A 14,597-nucleotide genomic window follows, 5' to 3' on the forward strand; every position below is an offset into this window, starting at 1 on the left:
CAATATTAAAAGGTGCCACATGTAAGAATGTGGCCAAAAACGGGTACTACATTCAAATTCAAAACACCGAGGTCTTTTAGGTTTCATTTTCTGACATAACTGGCAACCCGTGGTTGCTCGGCAGCTGAGACTCTACTGACTGCAATGATTGGTAGACGGCGGTAAGTGTCTTAATGCAAATATTTTGTCTGTACTGTTGTTGTTGGTGAGTTCAGTTTGTTATATGAACATTAATCCTGAGTCTCTGTGACATATTAGGAGGATTTTATGGCCAGTTGCTTTAGACTTATTACATAATGCACCTTTAAAGCTTAATTTCACTTTGCATACCCATTTGGCAAATCATTGCAAAGAAAAACCAACAACATTTACGCAATTTACTGACGCCCCAAACAGCAGCCAGTGAAGACTTAGTGGCAAATCTCTGAAGACAAGTCCACAACTTATGGAGGCAAATCTCGAAAAATCCATGATTCCAATGCCCGAGGGCACCAATGCTCGTTTCATATTCCACATCTTTTAATCAGTAGGTGATTAAACTTTGCCACAGCGGCCCCCGGCGGGACAACCCACCCAAAGCCTGAGAAATCCAAGCAGCGCTCGATTCCCGAGTGGGCAAATTAGTGGATTTAAGAAATAACTGGAGATTCATTAAAAAAAGAAAAACAAATTTAAGAAAAGAAATCACCAAATTCCAGGAGGAGCAGTGGTGAAAGTCTTTTATTTGAGATTAGTGGAGCACAAAGGAATTTAAACTCTAAACCTCAATCAAAGTCGACCGTGCTGAAAGAGTGTTAAAGGGAATGAACGTCCAACAATGTTAAACTGGTAATTCAAAAGTTTTAAGTGAGCTGCAGGCAGAAGATTAGCCCGATGACTTGATGTAGAGGGAAAAGCAAACACCAGAGATTCAACAACAGCAATGAAAAACGCTCAGATATTACGCATATATTTAAAATATAAGCTATTATAGGTTATAATGACAGAGTTTATCACATCGCAGTGTGAAATTGTTCCACATTGTCGCAGAATAATGACACAATTTTTTTCTTAACTAGCAGCTAGTTTCTTTAGCAACTTATTAACTACCAACTTATGTTGAAATGTCCACATTATTGCATCATATTGATTACTTTTTATGTTTTTATAGCATAGCAGCGATGTGTTTCAATAATTTCCATCTTAGCTAGTTTTTTTAACTACCAACTAACAGCTGATTTATTGGCTTCTTAGCAATAAATAATAATTCTTGGCAACCAGCAGATATTTTTCTCAGCTTATTAGAAACTAGCACTTTCTTTCTTTCTGAGGGGTGAAGATAAACATTTTTAAACTAGTAAAATAAAAAGCAAGCAACTCCATAAGAAGATGATTGTCACCAGCTACCAGCTAGCTTCTACTCTTCTTGGCAACAAGCAACTTAGCAACTAGCATTTTTTTCCCCCTAGTTTCTTAACTAGCAGCTAGTTTTTTTTCCATCTTAGCTAGTTTTTTTAGCCACTTATTAACTTCCAACCAACAGCTAATTTATTGGCTTCTTAGCAATAAATACTAATTCTTGGCAACTAGCAGATATTTTTCTCAGCTTCTTAGAAACTAGCACTTTCTTTCTTTCTGAGAGGTGGAGTTAAACATTTGTAAACTAGTAAAATAAAAAGCAAGCAACTCCATAAGAAGATGATTGTGACCAGCTACCAGCTAGCTTCTACTCTTCTTGGCAACAAGCAACTTAGCAACTAGCATTTTTTTCCCCTAGTTTCTTAACTAGCTCTAGTTTTTTTTCCATCTTAGCTAGTTTTTTAGCCACTTATTAACTACCAACCAACAGCTAATTTATTGGCTTCTTAGCAATAAATAATAATTCTTGGCAACTAGCAGATATTTTTCTCAGCTTCTTAGAAACTAGCACTTTCTTTCTTTCTGAGAGGTGGAGATAAACATGTTTAAACTAGTAAAATAAAAAGCAAGCAACTCCAGAAGAAGATGATTGTGACCAGCTACCAGCTAGCATCTACTCTTCTTGGCAACAAGCAACTTAGCAACTAGCATATTTTTTCCCCCTAGTTTCTTAACTACCAACTAGTTTATTTCCATCTTAGCTAGTTTTTTAGCCACTTATTAACTACCAACCAACAGCTAATTTATTGGCTTCTTAGCAATAAATAATAATTCTTGGCAACTAGCAGATATTTTTCTCAGCTTCTTAGAAACTAGCACTTTCTTTCTTTCTTTCTGAGGGGTGGAGATAAACATTTTTAAACTAGTAAAATCAAAAGAAAGCAACTCCAGAAGAAGATGATTGTGACCAGCTACCAGCTAGCTTCTACTCTTCTTTGCAACTTAGCAACTAGCATTTTTTTCCCCTAGTTTCTTAACTAGCTCTAGTTCTTTTTTTCCATCTTAGCTAGTTTTTTAGCCACTTATTAACTACCAACTTATGTTGAAATGTCCACATTATTGCACCATATTGATTACTTTTTATGTTTTTCTAGCATAGCAGCGATGTGTTTCGACAATTTCATCAACAAAAAGGATGATGGATATTGTACAAAAGTTGGGGGAAAAAAAGAAAATCCTACTGCACAAACTGTCAGCTAATCAGTGGAGGAATATTTAGCTGCAGCTTGTCATTTTTGTGTCATCGGGGGGTAAAAGCGACAAACACTGTCCGTGTTTGTCAAATCAGCTGTTTAAAGCTGATCAAACACAGCTCGAGTGCTTTCCGCGTCTGCTGTCACTACCTGTCAACGATAAACTGTGAGGGACGAAGCAAAAAACTCTGCGACAGCAGCGTATAATCACTGAGTGAAGTTGTCGTGCGAGCGTTTCCCGCGAGTCGGACACTACGAGACGTCTTTTCATCGCTGTCAGATTTAGACGTACGAGTAAGTTACACTCGTGACCTTGCGTTTGTGGACCCCGGTGTTTAAACCAAGGCCGCTGTGAGAGAAAATTGAATCTTCGATGCATTGTGATTCTCTCTTGAAGGATTAGCACGGACGCCATGCAGGAAAAAAAAAAAAAATCAATAGCCAGAAATAAAAACTTCACTGTGTGATTTTGGGCAGTCACAGTCTGCATACATCAAACTCCATGTCCTTGCAAGGTTTATTACATCTATGACGCACAGTGTGGCTTGCAATAAACGTATAATATTGCTAAAATATCACACTTTTTTAGGAGGGCTTAACAGCACAGGAGCATAAAATGATCAGCATCAAACTAAACGTATGTTATAAAATGGTTGATGAGTCCCTAGAGATGTAATAATATGTCTGAGAGGTGGAGATAAACATGTTTAAACTATAAGAAGCAACTCCAGCAGAAGATGATTGTGACCAGCTACCAGCTAGCTTCTTATCTTTTTGGCAACTTAGCAACTAGCATTTTTTCCCCCTAGTTTCCTAACTAGCAGCTAGTTTCTTTAGCCATTTATTAACTACCAACTAACAGCAAATTTATTGGCCTCTTAGCAACTAGCAAATATGTTCTCAGCTTCTTAGCAACTACCACCTTTCCTTGCTTCTTAGAAACTAGCTTTCTTTCTTTCTGAGAGGTGGAGATAAACATTTTTTAAACTAGTAAAATAAAAACCAACAACTCCAGCAGAAGATGATTGTGACCAGCTACCAGCTAGCATCTACTCTTCTTGGCAACAAGCAACTTAGCAACTAGCATTTTTTTCCCCAGCTTCTTAACTAGCAGCTAGTTTCTTTCCATTTTAGCTAGTTTTTAGCCACTTATTAACTACCAACTAACAGCTAATTTATTGGCTTCTCAGCAACTTAATTCTTGGCAACTAGCAGATTATGTTCTCAGCGTCTTAGCAACTACCAACTTTTGTCCTTGCTTGTTGGAAACTAGCACTTTCTTTCTTTTTGAGAGGTGGAGATAAACATTTTTTAAACTAGTAAAATGAAAAAGCAAGCAACTCTAGCAGAAGATGATCGTGACCAGCTACCAGCTAGCTTCTAATCTTCTTGGCAACAAGCAACTTAGCAACTAGCAGCTAGTTTCTTTCCATCTTAGCTAGTTTTTAGCCACTTATTAACTACCAACTAACAGCTAATTTATTCTTAGCAACTTAATTATTGGCAACTAGCAGATATTTTCTCAGCTTCTTAACTAGCAGCTAGTTCCTTTCCATCTTAGCTAGTTTTTTTGAGCCACTTATTAACTACCAACTAACAGCTAATTTATTGGCTTCTTAGCAACTTAATTCTTGGCAACTCCCAGGTATGTTCTCAGCTTCTTAGCAACTAGCAGCTTTTTTCCTTGCTTCTTAGAAACTAGCACTTTCTTTCGTGCTTAGCAACTAGCAGCCGTCTTACCAACTGGCAGAAAATTCCTCAGCTTCTTACCAACAAGCAGCTAGTTCCTTAGCCTTTTGTCAACTACTGTAGTTTCTTTCAAATAACTGCAAATAACTCAAGTAGCAGATTGGTTTTGACATTTGACACAAATGGCACCCATTTTGGAATCCTATGTCAGGGTTTGTCGGACATTCCCAGAGTTGGGAATTTAACCCGAGGGGGTGTTCCAGTTGAAACTTCCGACTAGGAACTCAACAATTTCTGACTTTAAACCACAACTGGAATAACAACAACTCAAGAGGCAGAAAGTAAAATGGTAAATGCTCTGTATTTACACCACACAATTGCCATTCACTCACACTTACAGCGCGTCTAAAGTATGTGCGGCATGTTTCCTATCACACATCTTTTCATTACCATTCACACGCTGCCGTCCGTAACAACATGGGGTTCAGCGTCTTGCCCAAGGACACATTTGCATGTAGATTGGAAAAACTGGGAAACCAAACCCACAACCTTCCACTCGCACTTACCACCGAGCTACTGAAGCAGTTCAACAAGCTGACGGCAACTCTGCAGTTTTATCTCGCTAATCGCGATGAACTAACTCTCAATAATTGCCATTTTAATGAAAACCTGGCTTTAATTTCAGTCGTCGGGACTTTAAACTGATTTAAATTAACTGAGCTTTGAGCCATTTGGACAGAGAACTGACTGTCTTTTCACCCGCTTTGCATTCAACACATTTAATTAACCATACGCCGAGGAGCTAATGGATCTTCAGAGTACACCCTTTCTTTCCAAGTGAGTTTCACACTTGTAGACGTGGACATACATGAGCTCGTGTGGAGAGTCTTGACATGCCTCGCCAATCTACCGGCTGTAAAAAAAAAAAAAAAAAGCAAAGAGGTCGGTGGGGTTTTAATTGCTGCCCGTAAGATTTTGCATTTCATCCTTCCGTGCAGCAGATTTGTGTGTTTTTGCAGAATCATTCAGACTTTCAGACGCTCGAGACGGAGCCCAGATGGAGGTGTGACGGAAGTGTTATAATTACAACCCACCCCTGCATTTGCATGCTACCATTAATGACAACGACTGTCTGCTTGCAGCAGTCGGGGCTTGATGCATGCGTGCGCTGTGATCACAAGGACCTGTAATTATCTGTCTCACTTGGGCTAAACACCGTCTGAAAAATGGATCTTCTAAGAATTTAATTTAAAAGTCAAAAGAACCCCACTCCCCTCCCCCCTCTGCTGCTGCTGCTGCTGCTGCTGCGGGTTGATTAATCTAAAACACGGCTTTTCATAAATATATCTGCCACGGAAACTTGAGTGGTGAGCTACATCTTTTTGAAAACAGTCGGGTCATAAATTACAAGGCTGATAATATTAGCAGGGAGGGTTCAGAGAGGCTTCTTTTCATTCCCCAGCTAATTGAACTCAAGTTTTTTTTGTTTCCTGTGGTGACAGCCAACACTCGCTCTGTTCTAGGAACTTACACTCTCAGTCTTTGTCAGAGGCGGCAAAGTTGTCGGCCTCATCAGTCAAATGAAAATGCCACGGTCTATCAGACCTACATAAACAAGTTGCTACCCAGAGTTCCACTGCGCTACATGTGCACTCATTTTCAAAATAAATAAGAGTCTCTCTTTTAAGCGGCCAGCGACTGAGTCAGGGGTCACACAGTCTGTGGTCAGAGATGATCTCTGATCTGGACTTCACAGTGGCCGAGGACCACAGGGACAACACAGATGGCTCGCTTTTATCCCAAATATCAGTGGTGCTGGCAGTGGTGGCAGATGGCAGAAGATAAGTGTCGTGGTCCGTTTCTGATGGGGCTCCAGGTTGAGTATTAAGTAGGTCTGTGGCAAAAAATCGATACGAATCAATCATCAGTTAGAACGTTAAAAAAATACATACATCTATCTATAAAGCAAGTTGCGTCTGTGTGTGAGAGGCATATCTTCTCAAAAATACAAAATCTCTCGGGATTACTTAAAATTTACCATCATAATAGTCGGCATCACCCTGAACAAGGATCAGTTGAACATATTTGCAAACCTCTTAAGGAATAATTTTAATGAATTTTTGAAAATCAGGAAATGATCCATTTGCCCTGATGCACTTTGACAGTGAGCTGACTTTCTTCAAAAAAACAAAAAGTTTCTCGGAATGACTTGAAATTTACCATCATAATAGTCGGCATCACCCTGAACAAGGATCAGTTGAAAATATTTGCAAACTTCTTAAGAAATAATTTTAATGAATTTTTGAATTTCAGGAAATGATCCATTTGCCCTGATGCACTTTGACAGTGAGCTGACTTTCTTCTAAGAAAAAAAAAAGTATCTCGGAATGACTTGAAATTTACCATCATAATAGTCGGCATCGCCCTGAACAAGGATCCGTTGAAAATATTTGAAAATCTTTTAAGAAATAATTTTAATGAATTTTTGATATTCAGGAAATTATACATTTGCCCTGATGCACTTTGACAGTGCGCTGACTTTCTTCGAAAAACAAAAAGTTTCTCGGAATGATTTGAAATTTACCATCATAATAGTCGGCATCACCCTGAACAAGGATCAGTTGAAAATATTTGCAAACCTCTTAAGAAATAATTTTAAAGAATTTTTGAAATTCAGGAAATTATCCATTTGCCCTGATGCACTTTGACAGTGAGCTGAGTTTCTTCTTAAAAACAAAAAGTTTCTCGGAATGACTTGAAATTTACCATCATAATAGTCGGCATCAGCCTGAACAAGGATCCATTGAAAATATTTGCAAATCTTTTAAGGAATAATTTTAATGAATTTTTGATATTCAGGAAATTATACATTTGCCCTGATGCACTTTGACAGTGAGCTGACTTTCTTCTAAGAAAAAAAAAAGTATCTCGGAATGACTTGAAATTTACCATCATAATAGTCGGCATCGCCCTGAACAAGGATCCGTTGAAAATATTTGAAAATCTTTTAAGAAATAATTTTAATGAATTTTTGAATTTCAGGAAATGATCCATTTGCCCTGATGCACTTTGACAGTAAGCTGACTTTCTTCGAAAAACAAAAAGTTTCTCGGAATGATTTGAAATTTACCATCATAATAGTCGGCATCACCCTGAACAAGGATCAGTTGAAAATATTTGCAAACCTCTTAAGAAATAATTTTAATGAATTTTTGAATTTCAGGAAATGATCCATTTGCCCTGATGCACTTTGACAGTGAGCTGAGTTTCTTCTTAAAAACAAAAAGTTTCTCGGAATGACTTGAAATTTACCATCATAATAGTCGGCATCAGCCTGAACAAGGATCCATTGAAAATATTTGCAAATCTTTTAAGGAATAATTTTAATGAATTTTTGAAATTCAGGAAATGATCCATTTGCCCTGATGCACTTTGACAGTGAGCTGAGTTTCTTCTTAAAAACAAAAAGTTTCTCGGAATGACTTGAAATTTACCATCATAATAGTCGGCATCGCCCTGAACAAGGATCCGTTGAAAATATTTGAAAATCTTTTAAGAAATAATTTTAAAGAATTTTTGATATTCAGGAAATTATACATTTGCCCTGATGCACTTTGACAGTGCGCTGACTTTCTTCAAAAAACAAAAAGTTTCTCGGAATGACTTGAAATTTACCATCATAATAGTCGGCATAGGCCTGAACAAGGATCCATTGAAAATATTTGCAAACCTCTTAAGGAATAATTTTAATGAATTTTTGATATTCAGGAAATGATCCATTTGCCCTGATGCACTTTGACAGTGAGCTGACTTTCTTTAAAAAAAAACATTAGGCACATTTGCGTTATGCCTAATGAGGTTGCACAGTGTTAGTATTATTTTTAGCATTTAGGTTCCTTATCATACATACCATAACTGAAAAATCGTCTTCAGCTACCACTATAGGACAGGCACTGCACTCGTCAATACAAAAGATGACAGTACGATCCAGTTGATTTCCTGAACGTTAATGTGACAAATCAATTTCTTAGCTTCTCACCAACTACCATCTTTTTTACTTGCTTCTTAGAAAGTAGCAGCTAACTTCTTTCCTTCTCGGAAACTAGTGGCTAGTTTTTAGCCTCTTATCAACTACCAGCTGCTGTAGTTCATATTATTCTATGTAAACAATTAGAAGCTAGTTTCTTAGCCTTTTATCTAATTCAAGCTCTTGTAGTTCCTTTCATTCTTAGCAACTAGCAGCTAGTTTCCCAGCTTCTTAGAAACTGGCAGCTGATTTCTTTCCTTCTTAGCAAATAGCAGCTACTGTAGTTTTTTTTTTCCATTCATTTCTGGCATCAAGCAGCCAATTCATTGGCTTCTTACCAACTGACAGATCATTTCTCAGCTTCTTAGTAACTACCGGCCTTTTTCCTAGCTAGTTTCTTTCCTCCTAAGCAACAAGCAGCCAATTTCTTAGCTTCTTAGCAACAAGTAGTTATAGCTTCTTAGCAACAACTGTTGCACATGTTGGGGAGGCACACAGATGCAGCGGCTTTACGTTTGCCCGATGTGGTGCTAGTTGTTGTGCTAGTTGAAGATCTACTGTCTCATGCAAATAAAGGCTTTCTATTCTAACTAGCATCAAGGTTAGCAGCTAGCGTCTTAGTGAGGCTCAGTGTTCACGGTGTTACCTTACTTCCCTTGTCCAAATGATTAAACTGAAGTATTTAAGAACTGCTGTGCCATCTCGACCATCTGAAAGTCATCCTAAAGTGTCTAAATTTAATCAGCCAGCTCTCCTCACTCCTTCAGTGTTGGCTGCGCCCAGGTAGCAATTTCCTTTTCCTTTTTATTTAAGGGGAAATCACTGAACAGTAACTCATCATTGCCAGACACTGAACAATTTTCCCCCCGGTCCTCATCATTTATCCACTTAATTGCGTCGCACTTGGCGTGAGCGTTGAGGGTGCAACAAAATTAAATCTCTAAATAATTTGCAATTTTGTGACATTTATTTGTCGCTGCTGGTGTGCAAAGACATTTAGAAAAGAGAGTCCTGCCGAGAATACACAGAGAATAATCCAAGATCTTAATTTAATTGTGCCAAAGCCACAGTTTTATTTGGTATGTGTCACCAGAGTTTAATGCGGATCTAATCTAGAGTCTGGATCTGGGGGGCAATTTAGAGATCAAGATTCATTTTGTCACGCGTATGTAAGAAGGTAATAGAGAATCACAATTACCAGTATGTAATACGCTGTGAATGATAGGACGGTTCTTTCTTGTACAACACAGAGAGTGTGGTACCTGGACACCGCTGTCACTCCTGATTATCACCCCAATTATGTCATTTTAGAAAGTACGGAAAAAAGCTCAATGATAGATTAACACAGGGTGACTTCAGCATGTGCCACCGTCCTGACTGAGGTCCTGATGAAGCTCTTGGTTTGGATTTTCCCAAGACCAAAGATGATCCTTCGCAAATTAAACAGAGGGAAGATAATAGGTGAGATTAAGACCCTGTTTTCAGATAATGACAAATCTCCAAGTTTGAGATTGAGTTTTTTTGTTGAACAAACTTGGTGAGAACTGGCACGAGCTTCCATAACTCATCTCCCCATGACACCGCAGTGTATGGATGGATATCGTTATGTTATGGAAAAGGATTTAAGAGGAAAAACCCGGTCGAAAAGGAGGATTTTACACATTTTACGTCAGTCACAGTGACTCTGCAGTCACAGAGTACGACACACAGGGCACTTTCCACACTTTTTTCAGTGACACGGCTTCATACGGCTTCCTTTTCACTGGAGTTGTGTGCAGTCATGGATCCCCTGCAGTGCATCATCGCCGTCTGTGGAATGGTTTCTGACACGAGGAAGAGGAAGAGGGTGAACTAAAGCTGAGATATTCCTCAACCGAAAGCGTCTGTGTGCTCACAGTGTGTGGTAGTCGAGCTGCATACTGCATATGTACACGTTGTTGCTTTGATTTACCCTGTTGCATTCAAATATGCAATTCATTATTCTCGGTATAATGTTTTATTGATTTCTTTGTTTAGCTGTTTGTGTCTTAATATTTTATTCATGTATTTCATTCTACTACTGAGAGATATGTTTGCATTTCATCTCTAATACTGTTTTATATATTATTTTTCAACAGTTGAAATATCTATCTACCTACCTACCCTAACTGCCGTATCTATCATCTACTGTATCTATCTATCTGTCTATCTACCGTATCTATCTATCTATCTATCTATCTATCTATCTATCTATCTATCTATCTATCTATCTATCTATCTATCTATCTATCTATCTATCTACGTATCTACCCAATCTATCTACGTATCAACCGTATCTATCTATCTACCTACCTACCCGATCTATCATCTACTGTATCTATCATCTGTCTATCTACCATATCTACCGTATCTAGCTACCATATCTACGGAATCTAAATACGTATCTATCTATCTATCTATCTATCTATCTATCTATCTATCTATCTATCTATCTATCTATCTATCTATGTAATCATATCTATTAATTTATCTATCATCCATCCATCCAATTGTATTATGTCACATTTGATCCATCCATCTATTCACATCAGTCTATCCATATATTAAGTCATATCAGTCCATCTATCTTGATCCATCCATCTCATATTAATTCACATGTACAGTAACTAGCAGTCAGTCGATCATAATCCGTCTCTACACCTGTCATAATAACCGATAATATCCTATAATAAAACATACACGGGACTGTTTGTTTTTTCCACGTGCTTGTGAATTTGCGACAGCTGCGTCATAAAAAATGTAACGCATATAGTCTCTGAGATATGAAAGTGCCGTTGCTGTGCCCACAAGCAGACTCATCGTTTCGCTGAGGCTCCAGCGAGCACAACACTGTACAAACACAAACACATGCGGCAGCAGCAGCAGCAGCAGCAGCAGCAGCAGCTGTCAGGAGACGCACTGAGCTGCACATGTTCTCCAAAAATGTTTTAAAAAATGTGTAACGCAGCCACCGACGAAACGGCGGAAAGGGTGTAATATCGCTGCCATCTTCGCACTCCAAATGCTTAACAACCTCTAATTACCTTTGATATAATTTGACATGAAAAAACATCTGTCAGTTCAGGCGGCTCTGCCAAAGAAAACCACAGTCAAAGAGACAAAAGAGAGGGGGGGGGTGAAGAGCAGCAGCTGTTTCATTGAGCAGAGATTCTGAGACGTGCAATAAAAAATAAAAAAAACCCTACTTTTTGGTGCGAATGTCATAAATATGCAAACGCTGAGCTAAAACCGTTCCGTGCATCTACGACGTTGCCAACGCGGGGCATAGAAATCGCCGTAGTGCCGTTCACTATTATTTGTTGAGTTAATTTCAGCCCATGGGGCGACGTGATCAACTTTTTTTTCCCGCTCTCTCGTCGCTCAGCGGAGGCAGATAATTTGCCTGTGAGGAAATCTGAAAATAGCTCAAATAGAAATATTATTTCCTGGCTGCAAATTGATGAGTAAAAAAAAAAAAAACAGTCACAGTGACGTCAAAGTCGCACTCGCAATATTTAAACATCACAGCGCGTGCGGATGTTTGCGTACGGGTTATTTGAAGCCACACAACGTAGGAACTCAACCTTTAAATAGATGAAATCGTTACAAAAGAGTAAAAGGCACCAAAATACTCTGCATTGGCACTATTACTACTTAACAACATACATATTTGTGCATTTGTCGCATTATATTTGTATAAAAAAGCTCTAACCTAGGCGTGGATGACACAACGGAGCAGTGGCTAGCATTGCTGTCATGTCAACAAACTTCTGTGACACGCATTTTACAAAAGTTGTAAGCAGACAATACCATTTTCCAACTGTAGGGGGATCCCCCGATAACAACTACATTGTGTTACTTTTAGACAATTAAAGACAATTCATTTTTAAAGTGTATAATCCACAAAAAAAAAAAAACTTCTAGTGGGTGAAGTGGAAAACAGTTTTGTAAAAATTTACTTGATTTGACACTAAACATTATATCTTGAAAATCCATTATGGTATTGCAATTTCAAGTTTTCAAAGTAAAAGTGTTTGTTTTGATACATAGTTCACAAAATGTTTATATCGATAATAACATATAGACAATTAAAATTACAACATTAGACAAGCTTGTATGTAATAAAATGTTGAATAATACATTTATACATGTGATAAATGTAAACTAATGGTTAATTCTAACTTAAAAGTAAGTGTAGGGTCAATTAAAAAAATATTGCACAAGCAAAGTATTCAGAATTTTCTTAAAAATACTTAAAACAGACTTTGAACATCAGCAATTAGAATAAAAAAAAACAAATAACTGTGTGTATTTCTGTAGTTTTTCCAGGTTTTCAGACAATGAACAATCACTTATTCACATCTACACGACTACCATAGTTATAACAGTAATACTGTTATATGTTTATGACACTTAAACCAGTTAGTTTTACAGTACAATGGACGTGACGCGCAAACAAACGTGGTGAATATCAACCACACAATCTCGATTTTTGACGGGCGGGAAACGCGGTGAGCGGAGGCTCCACTGCCAACAAAAACCTCAATTTATTCCAAGGAAAACAAAATGATCCAGAATCTGTGTGTATGAGACGAGATGACGCAGACGCACCTTCTTTCCACAGCGTGTACTAACAGCAAATCCAAGAAAAACACACCATTTGAAAAAAATAAAATAAAAAAACCTACTACCAGCGACGTTACAGTCCACCTACATCATTTCTCATAAAGTTGCAGAATCTGAAAATATATCCTGGGCCGGTTGCCAGCGACGGCGACTGCTACCCGTCCCCATCACTCAGATTTGTGTCGACACGTCCCCTGCATTGATGCAGTGTCCCCCCCGCTGTTGAGGACGGTTGGTTTTTAGTGAAACAAGTATTTTCAGCAAGATTTGTTGGCATCGCCTGTCCCCCCCGAAATGTCAATTGAACTATTTTTTTTTTTTTTTTTTACTGTGTTGTGTATTAAACTCGCATGCATCAAAAGCATGTAGATCATAATTAGTGGACATGGAGAATTGCTGGAGCTGAAGAAAGATAATGAAATATTTGCATGAAAGCGCCAAACAAATCAAAAGAAACTCTGACGACAGTGCAATTACAGACGGTTATGATGAGTTAATGCATTATACGGTACATGGGATGTTGCCCAGGGTTACTTACAACGCTTCAACCACTTTTCACATGGATGGAATATTTATTCAAAAGTAACCTGTTGCCAGGATATGAAAAAAGAAACCACACATTAAGTGATATTAAGAGGTCCATGGGGCCTTACTCTACTACTTCTGAAGATACAAGGACTGCCTTTATTTACTGTCATAAATATTGAATCTGTTTATTTGATATTTCATATTCAACGGGTGGAGATTGAGAGTGAAATTGTGTTGCTTCCCTGCCTTGGAAGATAAAGATCCACAACACCATTTCCATCGCAGACCGTCATCGACTTCCTCCTCCTTTTCAGTCGTCCATATTTTAATGCTCTTTTACGTCTTTGGTTGAGACATTTTTGAGAGGGGTGCTGAGGCTTTTTTACGTCCAGTACTGTCAAAAATGTCCACTTATCTGTTAAAATACTACGAGCTGCGTTAGTGGGTGAGTGGTAGTGGTGGGTGGAGCTAACGGACTAACACGCCAAATCAAAACATGAACAGTTTGTCAGCGTATGAAACAGTAGGTGGCGTCGTAACAAAACAAGGGAGACATCTACCTCAATATGAACTTAATTTCTTTCTTGCAATATGAATCCTATTTTGGACGATTTTCAAAAACCGAAACGTGCCTTTACTTTTTACTTATGGTAACCCTGCGTTGTGTAAAATACATACAAATATCTGCCACATTGAAACCGATGTCAAATGAGTTGACGCAATTATTGTCTCAATTCACAACTTTCTCCGTGTCTCACAGTATCGTCGACGTCATCTGGCTATGCGTTATTACCAAGCTGCACACAGGAAGTGATTCATTTTACCAAAGCCTGGACGGCTGCCGCCCTGAGTGATGCACGTTACGCATCTTTGCATTTCACTTTGCATAATCTCCCTGCGTGTGAGCACAAAAGGCACACTTTTGATAATTTAGCAAAAAACGTTTGATTCAAAGTGCGACATTTTCCCGCTGGTTTTGCAGAAAAAGGTTAAATCCCATTGTGCTTCTCGTGGGAGACCAGACTGTGAATACACACTGCCTCTACAAAAGGATTCTGCATCCCCCTGTGGACCGAAAATAGCCGCGGTGACACATTTTACAAGAAGATGCATGAGGT

The 14,597-nt window shown here is 38.4% G+C and overlaps 1 protein-coding gene across 1 annotated transcript in view; it reads right to left on the bottom strand.

Annotated features, from left to right (window-relative positions):
- The window catches only part of LOC310934376 (protocadherin-15-like), a gene marked incomplete at both ends in the record, with an annotated part of 242,963 nt that overhangs the window by 187,280 nt on the left and 41,086 nt on the right, over positions 1-14,597 (bottom strand). The gene's annotated exons all lie outside the window — the stretch shown is intronic.

Source organism: Microchirus variegatus, assembly GCF_963457635.1.
Source record: "Microchirus variegatus genome assembly, chromosome: 11".
Classification (NCBI taxonomy): domain Eukaryota; kingdom Metazoa; phylum Chordata; class Actinopteri; order Pleuronectiformes; family Soleidae; genus Microchirus; species Microchirus variegatus.